The sequence below is a fragment of the Lissotriton vulgaris genome, chromosome 3_2, assembly GCF_964263255.1.
Source record: "Lissotriton vulgaris chromosome 3_2, aLisVul1.2, whole genome shotgun sequence".
NCBI lineage: Eukaryota > Metazoa > Chordata > Amphibia > Caudata > Salamandridae > Lissotriton > Lissotriton vulgaris.
This window is the reverse complement of record NC_141690.1, coordinates 182,459,930-182,480,347: the sequence shown is the minus strand read 5'-3', so window position 1 is coordinate 182,480,347 and position 20,418 is coordinate 182,459,930. Positions and strand designations below refer to the sequence as shown.

The window sequence follows — 20,418 nt, the reverse complement described above, 5'->3', positions numbered from 1 at the left end:
CAGTCGCTCTTCTTCTGCGCAGGCAAAGGCATGGCAAGCATGTGCCCCAACACCATGCGAAGGCTTGAGAAAATACTATTTTAGTCCTGGAGTATGTTGGGGAAGTGTAAGTCATCTTCTCCTCAAATATTTGGTGGTATTTCAATACCCTAAGGCACCTAGCGCAGCAAGACCTGCCGACTTTCGAACTGGGAAAGTAGGTTTGTATCCCGACTTAAACTCAAAGTCAGGTAATTTTGGGTAAATCACTCAACCTCCCTGTGCCGAAAATACAATGTGTAATGTCTGGTTGTAATGAAAAGTGATTTGATGCCCCGGGACAGGTATACGCTATATAAAACTGAAAAAGGGTCAAACAGAAGATTCAACAGTGAGAATAACCTGCCACAAATAGACATTTGCCAAGTGCAGCAGGAGATAATGGGTGAGAAAATCCTTCTTCAGTTATGCCCATGCTCAGTCTGTTTACGGGAAAGTTAAATTCTGCAAAAAATGTTAGATACGAAAACTAAGATGCCAAAGAAATGTGATGACATGGAATAGTCACAAGTTAATACTTGTATCCAGAGTGGAAGCGGACACAGTACAATCAACCAGGACTATACATACCAATACATTTATATTAGGTTACTATCAATATGGAGACAGCTATATTGTACAACCCAACATTGTAATGATCTCTCATGGATTCAACTATTTAACTGGAAAAGAGAAATTAATTATATTTAACACCAACTACTAAGTGAACACAGACTTACAAAGACATGTATAATTATGAATTCAAGAACTAAAGGGTAGAAAAACGTCTTCATCGATCTCAACAACGGACAAGAAAGCTACCGTATGCAATAGATTTCATTCACATGTGAAAATGTAAGTGAAAAAGAATACTTAACTTTAAACTACATTTACTTGCTAAGTGTATTACAAATTGAAAATAAATAATGCATAAGCTTGACAAATATTTCAGACACAGATTTCACATAACCCCAAAACATCATCATGACCATATATGCCACACCTATCTCTAATTCAGACTTAAAGAGGAAAAGAAGTATAGAATTAAAATAGTCAGCTGCATTTCAGCAAGCCTACACTGAATATGTCCTTCATCAGGGTACATACATTATGGAGATAATTTGATCATCAATTCCTCATAATATCATTCGTGCCAAAGACTTTTTAAAATTAAAGTTAAACGGTTCTGATGGTTTCAGTAGAAACAATTTCCTAATCTATACTACTATAATAAAGGAAGAACTTTCAGCCTTTGAGGCGGGTAAACTCGGGAACCACAGCTCCAATCCACACACCGATACACAGTTGGAATCGTCAGGGTGTGTAGATGGTTATAGGCTATATAAATGAAAAAAAACGTTATTTAAAACATTTACAGTAAACAAAAAAGTAGTCCCTCCGAAGTGCGTGCTCACGTCAGGAGCGCGGGGAGGAGCGGCGTCCAGGAGCGCGATGAGGAGCGGCGGACATGGCGCAGGGGAGGAGCGGTGACGTGAGGAGCAGCGGACAGGCCAGCGGCGGTGCGAGCAGCGTACAGGTGAGAGGAGCGGCGGCTGAGGTAAGGGTACCCATGTCGGGGCAGGCGGGGGACGGGGTGGGCGGGGGCCCGGGCTGCAGGACAAAAGAGAATGATCCCGTGTTTTTATGGTGAAACAGCAATCATTAACACACCTCTAGACCAAAAACATTAGCTATGATGTAAGCTTTCCCAGCCAATGTACACTCTGTAGAACGGATTGGTCAGCTGTACACCTCTGCAAAGAAGAACAGACATATTTAAAGCAGTATATCAGCAGCGGACAGGCAGGAGGAGCGGCGGCTGAGGTAAGGGGACTCATGTCGGGGCAGGCGGGGGTCGGGGCAGGCGGGGGTCGGGGCAGGTGGGGGACAGGCTGGGCGGGGGCCCGGGCTGCTGGAAAATGTCAGGGCGGGCGGGGGTCGGGGAAGCCTGTTGCTCCCGGACAAGGTCGGACGGGCTGCTAGTATTTTTGATAAATAAGGAACAAAGAAAGAAAATGCCAGTATTTATGAGGAGTAACAAAAGATGTTTCGTAGCGGTTTGTGAATGTGTATTTGGATAAAATTCTAAAATCCAGTATTACTGGTTTCTTTTGGTACCAAGCCAAATGGTACACATAGTGACAGAATTGGATATTATCCATAGCACTAGGCTTGGTTTTACTGGAAACCAAAGCTTCGATACAGCCCTTGTACTCTTGCATCTGGATAGTGGTAATGTCCTACTGGAATAGGTCACATTAGAACACATACTAATACCACGCGTGCCATTACAATGCCAGTACTACTACGAAAATACATTTACCATGACTTACCTAAACAAAGCAATCTTTCACCACGAATATGCCTTTACCACGTATGCAATTACAAAGCAAAAGCATGGGTGGTAAAGGTATACATCTAGTAAAAGTGATTAAGGTAGGTAGGTAGGTAGGTAGGTAGGTAGGTAGATATATATATATATATAAACTAAGGACTACCTCTTTGCCAAATTTGGTGCAATTCCGTTCAGCAGTTCGGGCTGTAGCTGCGGCTAAAGGTCTCTATGGAAAATTGCATGGGGAAAGCACATTTTGGGACCCCCCTTTTTTCTAGGCCCTCGCTTGACGAATCACCCAGAGACTTTGAGGATAGGAGCGGACCGGAGCTCACCACCAGTTTTGAAAATTTGGCAAAGATTTGTCAACCGGCGCCAAAGTTATTCCAAATAGAATGTTGCGGATTTCCTATGGGAAATAGGTGCTAACTATAACTATCTACTGGGGAACGCTGGTATGGTATGGTATGGTATGGTATGTATGTATGTATGTATGTATATACATATATATACACACACATATATATATATATATATATATATATATATATACATATACATATACATATACACACACACACACACACACACACACACACACACACACACATACATACATACATAGAGAAAAACTCCCAACTGCTCTGGACGCAGTTCAAACGGGCGCAGACCTCCAAAGCAATCACTCCAGTTGAAAGAGGAATCATCAGCCAGCACCAAAAAATATGTTTTCAGCAGTGCATTTATTGAGCAGTAAGTGCAGAGCAAGTGCCCTCCATGACGCGTTTCGCCCCGCGAACGGGGCTTGGTCACATGACGCGTCAGGAGTAGGCGGTGATTTAAATCGTGAATAAAAGCCCAAGCGCCTAAAGAAACAGGTCGCGTGGGTTAAATTAACAATGTAGATAAGCAATCAAAATAATGTGATGAAATGTCCACAAACAATATCCAATAATAATGAATATTGAAAACAATTAGAGCATAGTGCTCAAAACGGCCAAATACAGCAATTCATAACAGGAGGAAACAAATTCATGGTAAATACATTGAACCCTCTGTTGTTCTCTAATCAAAAAAAGTTGACGGTATAAACAATAGAACCCCCCTCACATCTTATAAATAAAGAAGTTTGTTGAATCCCACAAAACAAGGAAAAAAGAAGAAGAAAGAATCATATGCAAGTGCACATTGAGGTTTCCCTTGTAGAAAAAATGGCCTAAAAATGAAGTGGACATCATAAGATTGCTAATATATACAAAATACAAATTATTAGACCAGAAAAAGTTTCAGATGTTAAATGCATGGAATCGAACTAGCAGCAGAGGACTCATATTAAGGAAACTACCAAAAACATTTCAGATATCATAGGTATATAAACCAGCTGTAAATTCATCATGTTAGTATCTGAAATAATCATCATTATATGGACTCTGGATCACCATGAATCAACAGTACCTCCTCCTATTCACCAAATTCATCAATCAGAAGAAAGGCATCATAAAAAACCATTGGACATATAACAAAAGAAACACACACTTGAAAATGACAAAAGTTCATTAAGGATGACGTTTCTGGAAAAACCACTAGTTTCATAGGTAATGATGTAATTCATCAAAAGCGTTAAGACCATTGGGGGATCTGGTGTCGAGCAAAATGATGAAAAAAGCCTCTCTTTGACGGAGGAGTCTTTCTCGATCACCCCCCCTGCCTGGATTAGCCACGGAGCACAACAGAGTATATTTAAGGTCTTTTAATTTCTTGTCGTGCACTGATTTAAAATGGCGCGCGACAGGGTAGTTCATGTCCGAGTTGACTATGGCCCGTATGTGTTGCAGGATACGTTGGTGTGCTTGCAACTTAGTGCTCCCAATGTATGACAATGAACAAGTGCAGGTCAATTTATATACCACAAAATCACTGCGACATGTTAAATGTTCCCTGATTGGTATGACACGGTCACTAAATGCAGATGTGTAGTGGGTGCCATTGACTGCAAACGTGCAGGCACGGCACGAGGTACATCTGTAAAAGCCAGGTTTGTTAAGCCAAGTGGTCTTAGATTGGATTTCTGGCTGTGTACGGTCAAGGGAATCTTTCATAGAGGGAGCTCTCCTAAAGGTAATAGCTGGAGATTTGGGCAAAAAAGGGGCTAGAATTACATCTGTCAATACAATCGGCCATTCAGATCTGATGATTTGGCTAAGTCTGGAGCTTTGAGCTAGTGATGAATCTTACTGTTGTTCCACTAGTGACATCAGTGTCCAGTTTAATCTTGGGGGTCAGCAATGTCTCACATGCGCGTGCTGATACTGTGTTAAGAGCTCTGTCCACTACCGCTCTTTTGTAGCCCTTCAAAGGAATCTATCTCTAGATTCTGCTAGACATTGTTGAGTGACAACTGGATCGCTACATATGCGTTTTATTCTGATGAATTCCCCCAGAGGTATGCTATTGATCGTGTGAGGGGGGTGAGCACTGTGGGCATGCAAGATGGAGTTGCCCGCAGTGCTCTTCCTGAAAAGTTTAGATTGTATTGTGTTATTGTCAATGTAAATCAACACATCCAAAAATTCAGCAGAAGTAGCTGAAATAGTGGCAGTAAATTTAAGATTTCTGTCATTCACATTGATTTCATTGACGAAGTCAGCTGCCAGAGTTTGAGATCCTTTCCAGACGATAAAAATATCGTCTATGAATCTCCAGTAGGCTAATAAGTGACGCAGCCAATGAGCGTGAGTGACGCCAAGCACATGCTCCTCCCACCAGCCAACATGCAAGCATGAATAGCTGGGGGAGAAGCATGAACCCATTGCCACCCCGCGTTCTTGATGGTAGAATTCCTTGCCAAACTGGAAATAGTTATTGAAGAGGCAAATACGAATCATGTCTAACAACATCCGATTGTGGTCCCGCATAGTTGCCTCCCGGGAATCAAGAAAAAACTGAACAGCTTCCAGACCCTGGAGATGGTTGATACTGGCATAAAGTGCTTCAATATCCATCACCAGGAAACATAAATCAGGACCCCAAGTGATGCAATTAATCTTCCCCAGAAAATCAGTGATATCTTTAAGAAAGGAAGGGAGGGAAATCATATGAGGCTGAAGAAAAAAGTCAACATATTTTGAAATATTCTCATTCATGCTACCCTGTGCTGAAATGATAGGACGACCTGGGACTGGGGTAGTGCATTTGTGGATTTTAGGTAACAAATAAAACAAAGGTGTGATAGGGTGCAAAACATTCAAGAACTTAGATTCCTCTTTGGTCAATAAACCACATTTAAACCAGGCATTGATATCTTTTCTGGTTTTGTCATGACTGTTCAGCATAGTAAATTTAGTGGTTTTAGAATAGCAAAGGGGATCATTAAGTTGGCGGGTTGCCTCTGTAACATACTCACTTTTAGCCCAGAGAACAGTGTTGCCCCCTTTGTCCGCACTTTTCACAACTATCTGATTGTTACCTTGGATCTTTTTAACAAGCTTAGTATACTGTAAGTTGTTAAAGTCACACTGTTTTTCTTTCCCAGTAACGTCCTATTCAAAGTCTTCAGCTCAGTAATGACTCTGTCACTGAAGACATCAACAGCATCTTTAGGCATTAATGGCATGAATGTAGACTTTCCTCGAAATGCTGTAGATGGTGAACGGTTGACTGTAACAATCTGGCTGACTGTGGGTTAATTCTGTGAACTGTCCTCATTTGCTAAGGAAATGAGGGTTTGTAACCCCTGCAGATTCCTTACTGAAAGAGTTTCATCCGTTGATGGAGTAGTCTGTCCTATGCCCTTGTTGGGTTTCTCAGGATGTAATAGGAAATATTTTTGAAGTTTGATTTTCCTAATAAATTTAAATACATCAATCCGTGCCTGGACATAGGAGAAATTGTTCGGTGGACAATAGGACAAGCCTAAGGATAAAAGTTGCTCTTCCGCTTTGGACAGTACAAAGTCAGTCAAATTGATTACTGTGTTGTCTTGTGTCTGAGTTATTTGTTCCAATTCCTGCGCGTTCTGCCCCTCCCTCCACCTCTTTTTGGCGGCTCGTTTCCTGCGCCGACGTTTTTGGCTGCTGGTTTGCCTGCTTGTGGAGGATTGTTCCGTGAGCGCAGGGAGTACCTCCGGTCCTCGCTTACAAAATTAAGTTCATCAACTACTGAGAAAGATGTCAAATCAGAGGACCCTGCATCTGCAGAAGGTGTACTGTCCTTAGAGCCTGTGAAGGAGGCCACTGATAAATTATCTTCATTCGTTACACCAGCAGTAGTGGCTTGCGCATTGGAACTGTAAGAAGCACTTGGTTTCTGTTGAAGAGACATTGCCTTTCTTTTATAAGAATCATACTTGCGGGAAAATGTAAAAATGCGTCCTGTAGCATAATCCTGTTTGTCTCTAGCAAACTTGTGTATTTTGCGCTCTTGAATAGTTTGTTCCAATTTCGCCAAATGTTGATCAATTTATTTTCTGGTGTTAGCTATCAAATCAGTTTCACCAGTCGCTTCCAACAGGGCATTTATTTTATCAATTTCAATCAGTAGCGCTTCCCTATCGGTGTGGGCATATTTTATGAAAATCTGTAACATATTTCTAGATGATTGTAGGTTGTTTTCCGCCCACTCCTATAGCATTTTGGGGTCCGGGTTTTCATAGGTAGGAACAATCATTATCCTTAAACCCCGAGGGACACAGTTAGCCTCAATGTACTTTTCCAAAGATTTTTTCTCCCACCACTTCGATAGTTCACTTCGAAGTAGTTTTTCCAGAGTTTTTAAAAGGTCCTTTGTACTACTGTTGGTACTGGTAGTACGATTGTCATGAGTCGTTTCTACTGAAGTAGTTGGCAGGTTTCCATAAAGAGCCTCCGCTGCAGACTCCCTACTCCTTAGCGCCTCAGTGGAAAACATGTTCTGCAAAGAATATCAGCGGTTTGTATAATCAACCGCTTCACTGCTGGCTGGCTTCGATTAGAGGAGAACAAGCCCAGAAACCCGCTAACTTCAACGAAAATTAACAGGCAAATAAGCGCACCAACGGTACACACACATATACATATATACACACACATATATATATACACACACATTTTTTAATACATCCTAAAACCCCATAATTACCTTTACTATCCCAAAACCCATACCCCCCTAAAACCACAAAATTGCCCGTACCATCCCTTTACCTAAGACCTCTAAACCACAAAATTACCCTTACCACCACTTAACCCATACCCACCCTGAACGCCAAAATTGCCCTTGGCACCCCAAACCCCATACCCACTCTGAACCCTAAAATTGCCCTTGCCACCCCAAAACCCAAACCCACCCTGAACCCAAAGTTCAACCTCCCACCCCAAAACCCAAGCCCCCCTGAACCATATAATTACCCTTGCCACCCCAAAACCCATACCCAACCTGAACCCTAAAATCACCCCTTCCACCCCAAAACTCATGCCACCCTAAAGTTACCCATCCCAGCCCAAAACCCAACCCCACCCTAAAATTACCTTTCCCACCCCAAAACCCAAACCCACTCTAAACCCTAAAATTACCATAATATTATATACATACACACATATATACACTTACCTTATACTTGCATATAAAACACATATGCCTTTACCATTCAAGCCTTTATAACAAAATTGGTTGTGAAGGCATGCATGGTAAAAGCATATGTGTTCTAATGGCATGTGTTGTGTCAGCATGCAATGTAATGCCACTTGCGTTGTAATGGCACGCTATGCAATTGCATGTATTGTAATATTTCCGTTGTAATGGCTCTTTCCTGCCCTATTGTATAGCCCCCTCCCAGACTCCACAATAGCAACCCTAGGAACATGTTGCACATTGCAGTGCGTCTAAACCAGGGCCTGAAGAAATATGATCACATTACCCACATCCTAATCAAACTCTACTGGCTCCCCCCTGCCAGCCCGCAACATCTTCAAAACCAGTTGCATCGGGGGGCGTGGCCAAGATGGCGGGGTGAGCGGACGCTTCCTCCCGTAGCTCCTCCGGCCCAGCTCGGCTCGAGCCCCGATTCCTGCGCTTCTCTCCCCCCGCGGCTGCTTTGCGGGCGAGAGACCTGTGCCGGAGTTCCTGGGGCGCATTTTGATACTACTCTGACTCCTATCGCCCTGGAGGAAGTGCCCTGAAAGTTTATTCAAAGATCGGACCACGGAGAAGAGCCTGGATCGGACCACGGAGCGGAGCCTGGGAGGCGGAGCGTAGTGCGGCGCTGTCCGAGCGCTTCGGCTGGGCTGAGTGCTGAAAACTGGTGGTCCCGAGGGATCGGACCCGACGTGCTCCGCAGAGTACAGGAGCCCTCCGGCCGGATCCTCCGTGACCAGAGTCACCGCTGCACGGCGGACCCAGGACCCTCGCTGGCGCTCTGCCCCTTCACCACTGATATCGGTGTGTGGTGCTACGTGGCTCCCGGACCTGGAGGCAGAAGACGGAGGTGTTTGAACAGCGGCCGATCTGGGTGTACCCGCTGGTACAACTGTGAGACACTGGCTTCGACTTTTCGAGGGTCGCCGGCGGTCTTGCCGGCCTGGGCCGTCCTCCCTGGTTTCGCCCTGCCGCCATCTTGTCGCTGAGGAGCTGGAGCTGGCGACCCTCACCCGCGCCTTTGCCGAATAGGTGCCTACTTTCACCCTGGCTCCTGCACTAACTTCCTTGGGAGTGAACTACTGAAGGACCCTGCCTTTGGCCCCGTTTACCACCCTGGTCGGTACTATGATCGTCTCGCCCCGGCCTGAGCCGCCATTTTGTCACCTGTGACGCTTCACCCTTGTCTCCGGCGGGGTCTTCACATCTGGTGCCCACGAGCGACTGGACGCATCTACGCCGGCCAGCCCTGAGCTTTGCCCGCTGCTGAGGCCAAGATGACTGGGAGAGGAGGCGCGAGAAGGGGAGACCGCACTCTACCGGACATGCTCAGCAGGGCCCAGCAGCTGCGGGACAGGACACAATCGTCCCCGGGGTCCTCTCGGGCCTCGGCAGACGCCACTGGGGGCGAGCCACTGGTCACAAGGTCCTTCATGGAGGACTTATTCAGCTCCCTCAAAGAGGACTTCCAGACACTCAAAACCGAGGTGGCCAGCGAGGTCCGAGAAGTGCGCAGAGAGGTCGAGGGCCTTGGCGAACGTGTTGACACGGTGGAAACGGCGGCCCAGCGCCGCGATGAGGAGATAGTCCATCTCCAGCAAGACGTTCTCCGCCTACGGGAGCAGTGTGTCGAGCTCCAGGCCCACTCTGAGGACCTCGAGAACAGGTCCAGGCGGAACAATATCCGGGTGCGGGGTGTTCCATCCGCGGATGAGGGAGCAGACCTGGTGGCCTATTTGCAGGACCTGTTCACCAAAGGCAAGGGTTTCTAAAACTACAGGGAATACTTGCGCTCTGCTTTATTGCTGACTGCCTGTCTGGCTGCTCTTGTTGCAGGTTGTGGTGCTATAGGGGAGGGGGGACCCTCTTAACCCCTCCAAAACGGTGTTGATTTACAACACTTTGAACAGATGAATAACCAAATCCCACGCACACACCCAATTGAATTAAAACACAAAATTGTGTGATTTAACAAATCGCATATAACAGTCTTTAAGGAATGATATCCACTTCTTCTTGTTAGAGCATTAATTTCATTTTATTGCTCAAGTTGCACCACGCCAGCCGACACGTGTTTCATCAGAGTACAAGTCACTCTGACTCTTCAGGGCTGGAAATAAAACAAAATATGTACAATATACTTGATGCCTGTGCTGTGTATTCTTGTTATATCACTTAACATGTAAGTAACAATAGTTTACAAGGAGGTAATTTGATACCCAAGATATTTACATTGGCACACTTTGTACCTCACAACTGTCTCTAACATCCCCAAGCACACAATAGCGCAGGGGGTGGGGACGAAGAGGCAACAATACATATATTCCGTTATATTTAGAAATTGTTCCAAAAAAAAGAGAGAAAAAGAGGGTCGAACTTAGGGATCTCATTCGATGTCATTCTAAACCTATATCGTTCAGATTCCTCACACCACGTTTGCAATAGCAATGAATGTTTATGTACAATGCCGTCGACAATTAGATAGATATTCAGCAAAAGCATCTTCACTAGTGAATGTGACAAGTCCATGCAGTAGAAAAGTGACTGTGTGATCGATTTGCGGCAACGTTTCTTTTATAGCATTTATATAAATCTTCACTGGTGGCCAACATAGTTGTCCATGTTTCTTTATGAATTCACAAAAAAGATGATTCAGAAGTCTAACAAAATGAATGTAAATATACAAATAAAGATTAATGATATAAGCATGCCTGTGGGTACAAAACAACAGCGGGCGAAGACGGAAAAGGTAAGTGATGTGAAAAAAAGGTGTCAAAGATTCCAAGTTGAATCAGTCCCAATGTCTGCAAAACACGTTCTGTGGCGCGACGGAGAAAAGATAGACCCAACACCGTGGTTATATTATGTGAGAGCAAGAGAAGCTGATCTGTATAGGACATGCATAATCCTACCTTACTCTTTATGATGGCGTGTATTGTAGTTCCTATTAGAATATATGTGTAATAACAATTAGTAATAGTAGATGGATGAGTTTTATTGAAGAAAAAATATACTGCTGTCTGTGTAGTGACTTACCACTTAACCGGTGATAATTCCGACCCGGTAAGGGTATCTTTGACCTTATAATGGAGAAGTGAAAAATCTTCTGCACCTTCTTTGGCATGAAGTGGAGAGACGCAGTATTGTACCCAGAAAGCAAAAAAACGTCCAATAAGAAGAAATTTGTAACGTACGCTGTCATTTTGTGCTAGACTGTAAACTCTTCATGTGTCCAACAATATTGTCAAAATCACTTTTAAAAGACTAATCCGACTCCCTAGGTTCTACTACACATATCACGCGTGTCACAGTTCTACACCCATTCTATTCGAAGAATCTATATATGATAATCCCAATTGAAAGTCTGCTCTCGTTAAAATTGCCTATAGGACATTCTTTTCCTCCTTTGTTGGAAAGACATTCTCTGTACCTCCCTTATGTCGACGTATATTATCACCCAATCACTAAAACACACCAGATAAAAAACATTTAGTTCGCCGGCTCACCTTAAAGAAAAAACAATGCTGATAGGGTTTTGAACGCCAAATCTTATTTAAAAACGGTAGCCGGGCACATCTGTGTTCTAAAGTTGCACAATATCTAAAATGGTAATATAAAGTGGCTGTTATATATTGCGATGATTACTCTATTAGCCATTACTTTCTAAAAACAATTTTTCCCAAAATTTCCATGACACAAAGGGCATGCTTACTGTAACTTTTGTCGATAATCAAGTCCACAATATCCCTGCTGGTGGTAGCTGACAAAGTATTAGATCCTGTTCGGTTTACGCAGGACCTATGGACGTTTAAAACAACAGGCTTCAACATACACACTAATCCAAAACGTCTGTCTCGCACAGTACCGCTAACGGTTAATATGCAGAGTGCGATAACTCATATCTTACATGACCTAATATGTATTTGCAGGACCTGTTCCGGGACATTTTGGGGGAAGACACGGACTTTCCAATCCGCATAGACAGAGCGCACAGAGTGGGCCGCCAGCGCCAGTCATCGGCACCCCCCCCCCTGATATTCTGGCGTTCCTGCCGGATTTCCCTTTAAAGGAGCGCATTTATTTATTTATTTTATTTTATGTAGTTTATAAAGCGCACAGCTACCCCCGAAGGGGTGTCCCGGCGCTAGAACCTGAGTCTCAGAGGAGAGGAAAAGAGCAAAAAAGGGGAAGTAGCGTAGTAAATCATAATCCAGAGAAGAGCCAAGTTTTGAGTCTGGCCCGGAAGATGGATTCGGAGGGACAGAATCTGAGATCGACCGGCAGCGCGTTCCATAGTTTTGCAGCAATGACACTGAACCCTCTGCCACCCATTCTGGATAGTCTGAAACGGGGAGAGATCAGAAGGCATAGGTCATTGGATCTCAGAGATCTGATGGAGCGGGATATAGAAACACGTTTTTTTAAGTAGTTTGGTCCACGATCGTTGATGGCTCGATGGGTCAGAGTGAGGATCTTAAACTGGATACGGCTGGCCACAGGTAGCCAGTGCAGTTCCCTACGATATGCGGCAACTGACTGACGATAGGGAATATTGCCAATCAGCCTCGCCGCCGCATTCTGAACAATCTGCAGCCGGTCAGTCAAGTATTGGGGAGCTCCAGCATAGAGGCTATTAGCGTAATCCAGGTGGGACGTGATGAGGGCATGGGTAACTGTACGGCGGGAATCCAGAGGGAGATAGGGGAGGATTTTCCTGATCATGCGCAACTTCAGGAAGCAAGCAGAGGTCACTTTTTGAATCTGAGTCTTGCATGAGAGGGAGTCGTCGAACTGGAAGCCCAGGTTACGGGCCGAGTGGACAGGGGAGGGAGCGGGATCGAGTGCCGTGGGCCACCACCAGGAGGAGGGGATGGAATTTTTCTGGTTAAAAAACAGCACCTCTGTTTTGTCTGCATTGAGTCTTAGATGGTTTTCAGACATCCAACCACTGATGTTGTTGAGGCACTGGCGGAAGTTGGAGAACGCGGAGTCAGAGTGGTCTCTGAAGGAAAACACTAGCTGAGTATCATCAGCATAGGAGACCACCCTGACTCCGTAGGACTCCACCACGCCGGCCAGTGGGGCAAGATAGATGTTAAAAAACAGAGGGCTGAGGGCCGAGCCCTGTGGCACACCGCAAGACAGGGGTTTTTCCTCCGATTTGAAAGGACGCAACAATACCCTCTGACTTCTTCCTGAGAGGAAGGACTCGATCCAGCTAAAGGCAGTGCCGCCAATGCCAATGTGTTTTAGTCGGTCAAGGAGGATGGGGTGAGATACCGTATCGAATGCAGCGGACAGGTCGAGGAGGACTAACATGGCCTCCTCGCCCCTGTCCACGCACTCCCTGATAGTCTCCGAGACTTCCAGCAGAGCCGTCTCTGTACTGTATCCCGCCCGAAATCCAGATTGTGAGTCGTGCAGTAGTGAGTTACTTTCTAAATACTCCGTGAGTTGCAACTGCACGGCTTTTTCCAGAACCTTTGCAGGTTTGGGGAGAAGGGAAATGGGGCGGTAATTGGAGAAAATAGTGGGATCAGCATCTGCCTTTTTTAAAATAGGGATCACCAAGGCTTCCTTCCAAGTGGTAGGGAAAAAGCCATGGTGCAGGGAGGCATTCCAGATGGAGAGGAAAGAGTCGGCTAACGAGGGGGCCAGTTCACCCATAATTTTGGCAGGAACAGGGTCAGAGGGTGCACCAGACTTGCAATGGATAAGTAGTCTGATAGCATCCTCCTGAACGAGTTTATTGAAGGCAAGAAGGACCGGTGAGGCAGGGGGATTTGTTGACGGAGGCCCGGAAATTGGCCCTTTAGGGAAGGAGATGCAGAGCTTGTTGATCTTTTCGAGGAAGAAGTCCGAGAGTCCTTCGCACAGGGTCTGACTAGCTGAGTTCTGAGTGGTCCTGGCCGGAGGATTAATGAAATCCTTAACGATGGAGAAGAGGGTTTTTGAAGAGTTTTTGGCTTTGGCAATTTGGAGCGAGAAATGATCTTTCATGGCTATTTTTTTATGTTTAAGAAATGTTTTCAGGGCAGCCTTGTAGGCAAGTTTGGCTGCAGGGTCGTAATTTAGTCTCCACTTCCGTTCGAGTGCTTTGCAGCTGCTTTTTTCCTCACGGAGAGAAGTGGAGAACCAAGGAGCGGAGGGGCGGGATCTAGTGGAGGTAATGAATTTCTGGGGAGCAATGTGGTCGATAGCATTGATGAGGGAGGTATTAAGCCTGGCGATATTAGAGTCGATATCAGGGGATAGATGATCCGTCTGGAAGTGGAATACCGGGTCCAGGGTTGCGCATGTGACTTTGTGCCACTTCCTTCCCAGCTCTTTCCTAGGCACAGGAGGGACAGATTTCCGGTCTAGGGCCAAAGAAAAAGGGATAAGGTAGTGGTCGGACCACGTAAGGTGAAGGGAGGGGGAGACAGTGATAGTGGAAAAATTAGCGAAAATAAGATCTAAGGTGTGACCCGCCTTATGGCAGAAGCCCGCCTTATGGCAGAAGCCCGCAGGAAGCAGCCTTTAACCTTCAGAGAGCGACCCGTGGCGCTCTACCAGGACCTGTCCGCCATCACGCTGCAGAAGCGTAGGTCCTTCCGAATCGCTACGGACTTTCTGCGGGAACATGAAACGCCCTACTCCTGGGGTCACCCCTTCCGTCTAATCTTCCGATGGAATGCGGTGTTACACCAGCTGCGCTCCCTCCAAGACGTCTGCGGAGTGTTGGGACTCACAGCCACGGAAGAAGAAGGAGCGACGCCTGCATGGAGACGTCCCGAGAGACGGGGCCGGCGAAGATCGAGGAGACGACTATCGCCGGCGAATGCGAGCCGCCCTGATTCCCCTACCATCAGGGCGGACATGGCGGAGGCCCTGAGAACGGCTGCCAGGACCTTGCCTGAATCCAATGGCGTGGCCATGACGGCCTAACTTCACTCCGGGGGGAGAGATTCTTAGCCTCTACGATGCTGGGTTGGGGCTGGGGGTTGGGGGGGAACGGTTGGAGGTAAGTGGCTGAACGTCCACTTGATTGATTTCTGCAGACTTGCCCGTTCGGGCTGGACTGAGACAATGGGGTGTTTTTCTTTGTTTATGGTTTTGGCTAGTTGCCATGGGTTGGTTCTGGGAGGGCTTAGGAGTTGGTTTGTTGTTGGTGGGGTCCCGTCCGATACTGCCCATGCACACACGAGGCCGGTTCTGGCCTTCCCTGCGCCCCTGGCCCGCGCGCCCCCTCCGCTGATCCCTATCTTGCTGCATAGCGTTTCGATCCCCTGGGAGCGATGCCGTCCTTGAAGGTGGTGACCCTTAATGTTAAGGGTCTGAACAACCCTGTGAAGCGTAGGGCGATCCTTTCCCTGCTAGAGGGGACGCAGGCGGACATTTGCCTTTTGCAGGAAACTCATTTACTCTCCAAAGATTGTCACAGGCTGCGCTCTGCCAAGTTCCCCACCCAATTCTTCTCTTCGGCGACGACCAAGACTGCGGGTGTGGCCATTCTTTTAGCCAGCTCCTTCAGGGGCGAGGTATTGTACAAATATGCTGAGCAGAAGGGGAGGCTCCTAGTGTATCGCATGCGGCTTGGGGGTATCGCCTTCACGGTTGGCTCCGTTTACAGCCCGAATGCCCACCAGGATCGTTTCCTGGAATCAGTGTTGGTGGACGTCACTGCCTCGCCCGATCGCCATGTTGTCTTGGGGGGAGACCTAAATATGGTCTTCGACTCAGCTTTGGATAGGTCTGCCCAGCGCTTCCCGCAGACGGGGGAGCTTTCCCGAGCGGTGCAAGACCAGATTGCAGAGATGGATCTGCATGACCTCTGGCGCACTATGCACCCCACCGATAGGGACTATTCGTACTTCTCCCACGCGCACCGCACTTACTCGCGGTTGGACTACCTCTTGGTGAGCGGACCGCTTCGCTCGGCCGCCACGGCAGCAGACATCGGGGTCTTGTCCCTGTCCGATCATGCACCGGTTTCCGGAGTCTTTGCTTGGCCGGTAGCCCCCCCCTCCAGAGGGATGTGGCGGCTTCGGGATACGCTTCTACATAAGAAGTCGGTGGTGAAGCGAGTGGGGGAGGTCATTCAGGAGTACCTGGTCCACAATAGCAACTCCGACACGTCTCTAGCGACGCAGTGGGCAGCCTTGAAGGCGGTCCTCAGGGGGGAATTCATCTCCATTTCCTCGGCGGAGAACAGAGAGCGGCAATGTAAGAGGGATGAACTGACGGCGCAAGTCAGGGAACTTGAGCAGGTTCACCGCCGAACGGGGGCTCCTCGAGTCTGGAGGCAGCTGAAAGCGGCGAGGAAACTCCTCTCTGCGCTAGATCTAGATCGGGCGGAATACGCAGCGTTGCGTCTGAAGCATGCCTTCTATACGGGCGGAGACAGATGCGGTAGGCTCCTGGCCCATCGGCTCAGGGCTGCGCAGCAACGCAATGTGGTGAAGGAGCTAGTGGGTGCAGATGGGGTTCCGGTTTCCGGTGACGCGGATGTAGCGGATTCTTTCCGTAGCTTTTACGAGGCGCTATATGCCGCGGAACCCTCCCCACCGGGAGAAGCTGAGGCCTATCTGGAGTCTGTGACCCTCCCGGCTCTGGAGCCCGCTCAGGCGGACCACCTGGAGAGGGACATCCATGTGGAGGAAGTCATCTCCGCTATCGCACGATTGAAGCACGGTAAGGCCCCGGGCCCGGATGGCTACACGGCCTTGTTCTACAAGACCTTCTGCTCCGCTGTGGCGCCTATCCTGGCTCGCCTATTCAACTCCTTCTCTGAGCCGGGGGCCATCCCGCCGGACCTTCTTTCCGCGACGGTGTCGGTTATTCCGAAACCCGGGAAGGATCGGACCCTGTGCGGTTCATATCGGCCTATTTCGCTTCTGAATGTGGGCCTTAAGCTCTACACGGGGATCCTGGCGGCCAGACTTGGATTGCACCTACCGGGCCTGGTGGAGGCGGATCAGGCTGGTTTTGTGCCTGGTAGGCAGACAGTCGACAACACCAAGAGGGTGACGCACGTGTTGGAAAAGGCCTCACGCGTCCCGGGGGAACGGATGTTACTGTCGGTCGATGCGGAGAAGGCCTTTGATAGGGTTCATTGGCCGTACCTTGAGCTGGTTCTCGGGAAACTGGGGATCGGCGAGAAGTTCCGCACCATGGTCTTCAATTGTTACAAGAGACCGTCAGCAGCGGTGCGAGTCAACGGACACAGCTCTAGTAGTTTTGCCATTGAGCGTGGTACGAGACAGGGGTGCCCCCTCTCACCGCTCTTGTTCGCCCTCTATATGGAGCCGTTCGCCCAGAGGATTCGCGACAATCCGGACGCTATTGGGGTTAAGATGGGTCAGTATACCCACACAGTTAGCCTATATGCGGACGATGTCCTGCTGACCCTGGATGATCCCAGGCGGTCACTCCCTGCCTGCGTCCAGGAACTGAACGCCTTTGCACGCGTGGCCGGCTTTAAAATGAACATGTCCAAATCGGCTGCCCTGGATGTGTCGCTCTCTGCGGACACCAGGCGAGACCTCCAGCGTCTTTTCCCTATGCAGTGGTCCTCTTCCACGGTGCCGTACCTGGGGATCCTGCTTGCACCTTCGCTGCCTGAAATGGTCAAAGCCAACTATTCTGCCCTTAGCAAGAAGATTAAGGAGGAACTCGGCCGATGGGGCAGGGGCCTGCTCTCGTGGCTGGGCCGTATCGCAGCGGTGAAGATGACCGTACTGCCTCAGATCTTGTATCTTTTTCGCGCTCTGCCCCTCCAGCCCCCTGTGGGTTGGATACAGCAAGCGCAGGCTGACATCTCCCGTTTCGTGTGGCAGGGCCGCAGGCCACGGATGAAGAGGGTTCTTTCCACGCTTGCCCCGGAGGCGGGGGGTCTCGGTGTTCCGGACCTCCGGAAGTATTTTCAAGCAGCGCAACTCCGGTATTTGGTGGAATGGAGCAGGTGGGAATCGGACAAGCACTGGCTCTTTCAAGATCAGGCGGTTGCAGGTCGCACCCTTCAAGAGGTTCCATTCCTACGGCGCGCACATCGCCCGGCCAATCTCTACGCCTCCTTTGTCACCCGGGTTCCACTGCGAGTGTGGGATGCGGTTTGTGAGCACCGCGAGCTAACTACTTTCCCTTCACCGTTTACTCCCATAGTTGGTAACCCAGACTTTACTCCGGGCCTGGAACCGGGAGCTTTTTCTCACTGGGTGAGTGCGGGTTGCAGGGTGCTCTTCCAGATCTACGGACCGGAGGGCGTGCTCCCTTTCCAACAACTCCGACAGGAATTTGGCCTGACGGAGGTGGACAGACTGCGTTATATGCAGGTCCGGCACTGGGCTCTCCAACCCCAAGTGCGCGACGTCGCTGCCCGTCAAATCACACCTTACGAGCGGTGGCTGGTGACCCGGACCTCGGATGCCAAGCTTATCACTGATCTATATAAAATTCTCCAACCCCCGCCGTTTCATTACCACAACCCGGGGAGAGAGCGCTGGCACAGGGAGTTGGGCAGAACCCTGAGCCACAAGGAGTGGGACAGGATCGCATATCGGGCGAGGCACTCTGCGTACCACACTGGGCTGACGGAGACCTTTACCAAGGTGTCCACCTACTGGTATTACACCCCGGAGAGGCTCTACGAGATGCACAAACTCACCGACAAGGGTTGCTGGCGAGGCTGCGGGCAGGAGGTTACTCTATCGCACATTCTCTGGGGGTGCCTGATACTGTCTGCTTATTGGAAGGAGGTCTTAGATGAGGTGGACAGGCACTTTAAGGTTGAACTCCCGCGCTTCCCGGCGTATGTCCTGCTAGGCCTTCCCAACGACTTGATGTACCCGCTGAGGTCCCGCAGGGGTAGGCAGATTGCTATAGCGCTAGGCTCAGCGGTTCAAAATATCCTTGTACACTGGCGCACCCCTACTGCCCCCTCTATCACTGGCTGGTTACATAGACTCTGGCAGGTGCTGGGTATGGAGAAGATGTCGCTCACAGTGGCTGGAAATGTGGACCAGTTCGAGGAGCTCTGGCACCCTTTCTTGGCACTGCTGTCCACGGAATTTCACGAGCTTACTTGTCCAAGGTACCTACGCCTTCTCAGGCTGACGCCGCCGACGGCTCCAGCGGATTGAGAGGGATGGGATCAGGGGGACTGGGGGTTGGGGGTAGGTGGCTTGGGGTGAATGTTTCTATAACGGGCTATTGGACGGGGATGTTGGGGTATTATTTTCTTCTTTTTCCCTTCTGGGGAGGGGGGGCTTGGAGGGACCGTGTTGTTTTCGCTGTGTTACGGGACACTACTCATGCTTAGCTTGATTGGGAGGTTGGGGACTATTGGAGGGTTGTTCGCACTACCTTATTGCCTTACAGCATATGCCTTTTTTACCCTCCTGGACTACCGACCTCCCCACTTTCCACCAGAATTGCTGCACTATGTCTCTTTTTGTACTGTATGTAAACTTGACCTATTTCCCTTCCCCATGTTTTTTTATGTTTTAATAAAATGCTTTAAACCTAAAAAAAAAATTAAAAAAAAAAAAAAAAAAAAACAGTTGCATCATTTGCAAAGCCATCTCAACCAGCACTCAGATTATCTTGCAGACAGGCTCATTAGCTCTGTGGGTACTCGGCACATCAACACTCAGACTAAGAAGTGTAAAATAGGAAAAACAAGGCACCAGACCGTTTCCATCTATGCACCCAGGATCTGGAAACAACATCGCCATACCCACCAGGTCCATCACAATACTGGTCCAATTATGGAAAGACTTGAAGACTCACCTCTTTAAAGAACACAGTATCAATGCATTAAGCACAACCTTGCTTCCTCTGCTCATTGACTTTAAGCTTGCCTTTGACCATCTACAGTGCTCCACTGCCTCTTGGTTAGGTTTGCGCTATAGAAATACCATATGCATACGTGCAAGGCAAATTCGGACGATGGCAACAGATTTTGATGGCTAAGTTGGTCATTTCACATACATCTGAAGTTTTGAGTCCTCAAACCAATTTGTGGATTTATTTTTTTAACTTTATTTACAATTTTAAATAGTCATGAACAACATCTGCAATAGACACTCCTAGAGCTAAACACATCCTATAGTACCACCTCGGTCTCACCCCACACCCGCCAGGACAATACCATCATGTGGTTGGGAGGACTCCTCCGGTCTCTGCACAAGTAAATCATTTTTTAAGGGTCCCAAATATCCTGTGGCCTCGCCCTCGAGGGCAATGTAGTGGCGAACAAATCAGTGTTGGTATTACAATATAAAGACTACTCATCTAGGCTTTAGTTTTTGGTACCGGTCTACTGCCCCATCTCAGCGCCAGTTCACGTTTGGCCAACAATAAGGCTATTGCTACAAATCTGAGGACTGTCTTGGGAACATAGCGGACATGTCCCATTAACGCCACCGCTGGGAAGAGGACCAGGTCGAGAGTGATTATCTTCAACAACATCACATGAA

General features: G+C 48.1%; 1 protein-coding gene across 1 annotated transcript in view; it reads right to left on the bottom strand.

Moving 5' to 3' along the window:
• Nucleotides 1–20,418, bottom strand: part of NOP14 (NOP14 nucleolar protein) — a 297,291-nt gene that overhangs the window by 110,522 nt on the left and 166,351 nt on the right. The window lies entirely within an intron of this gene.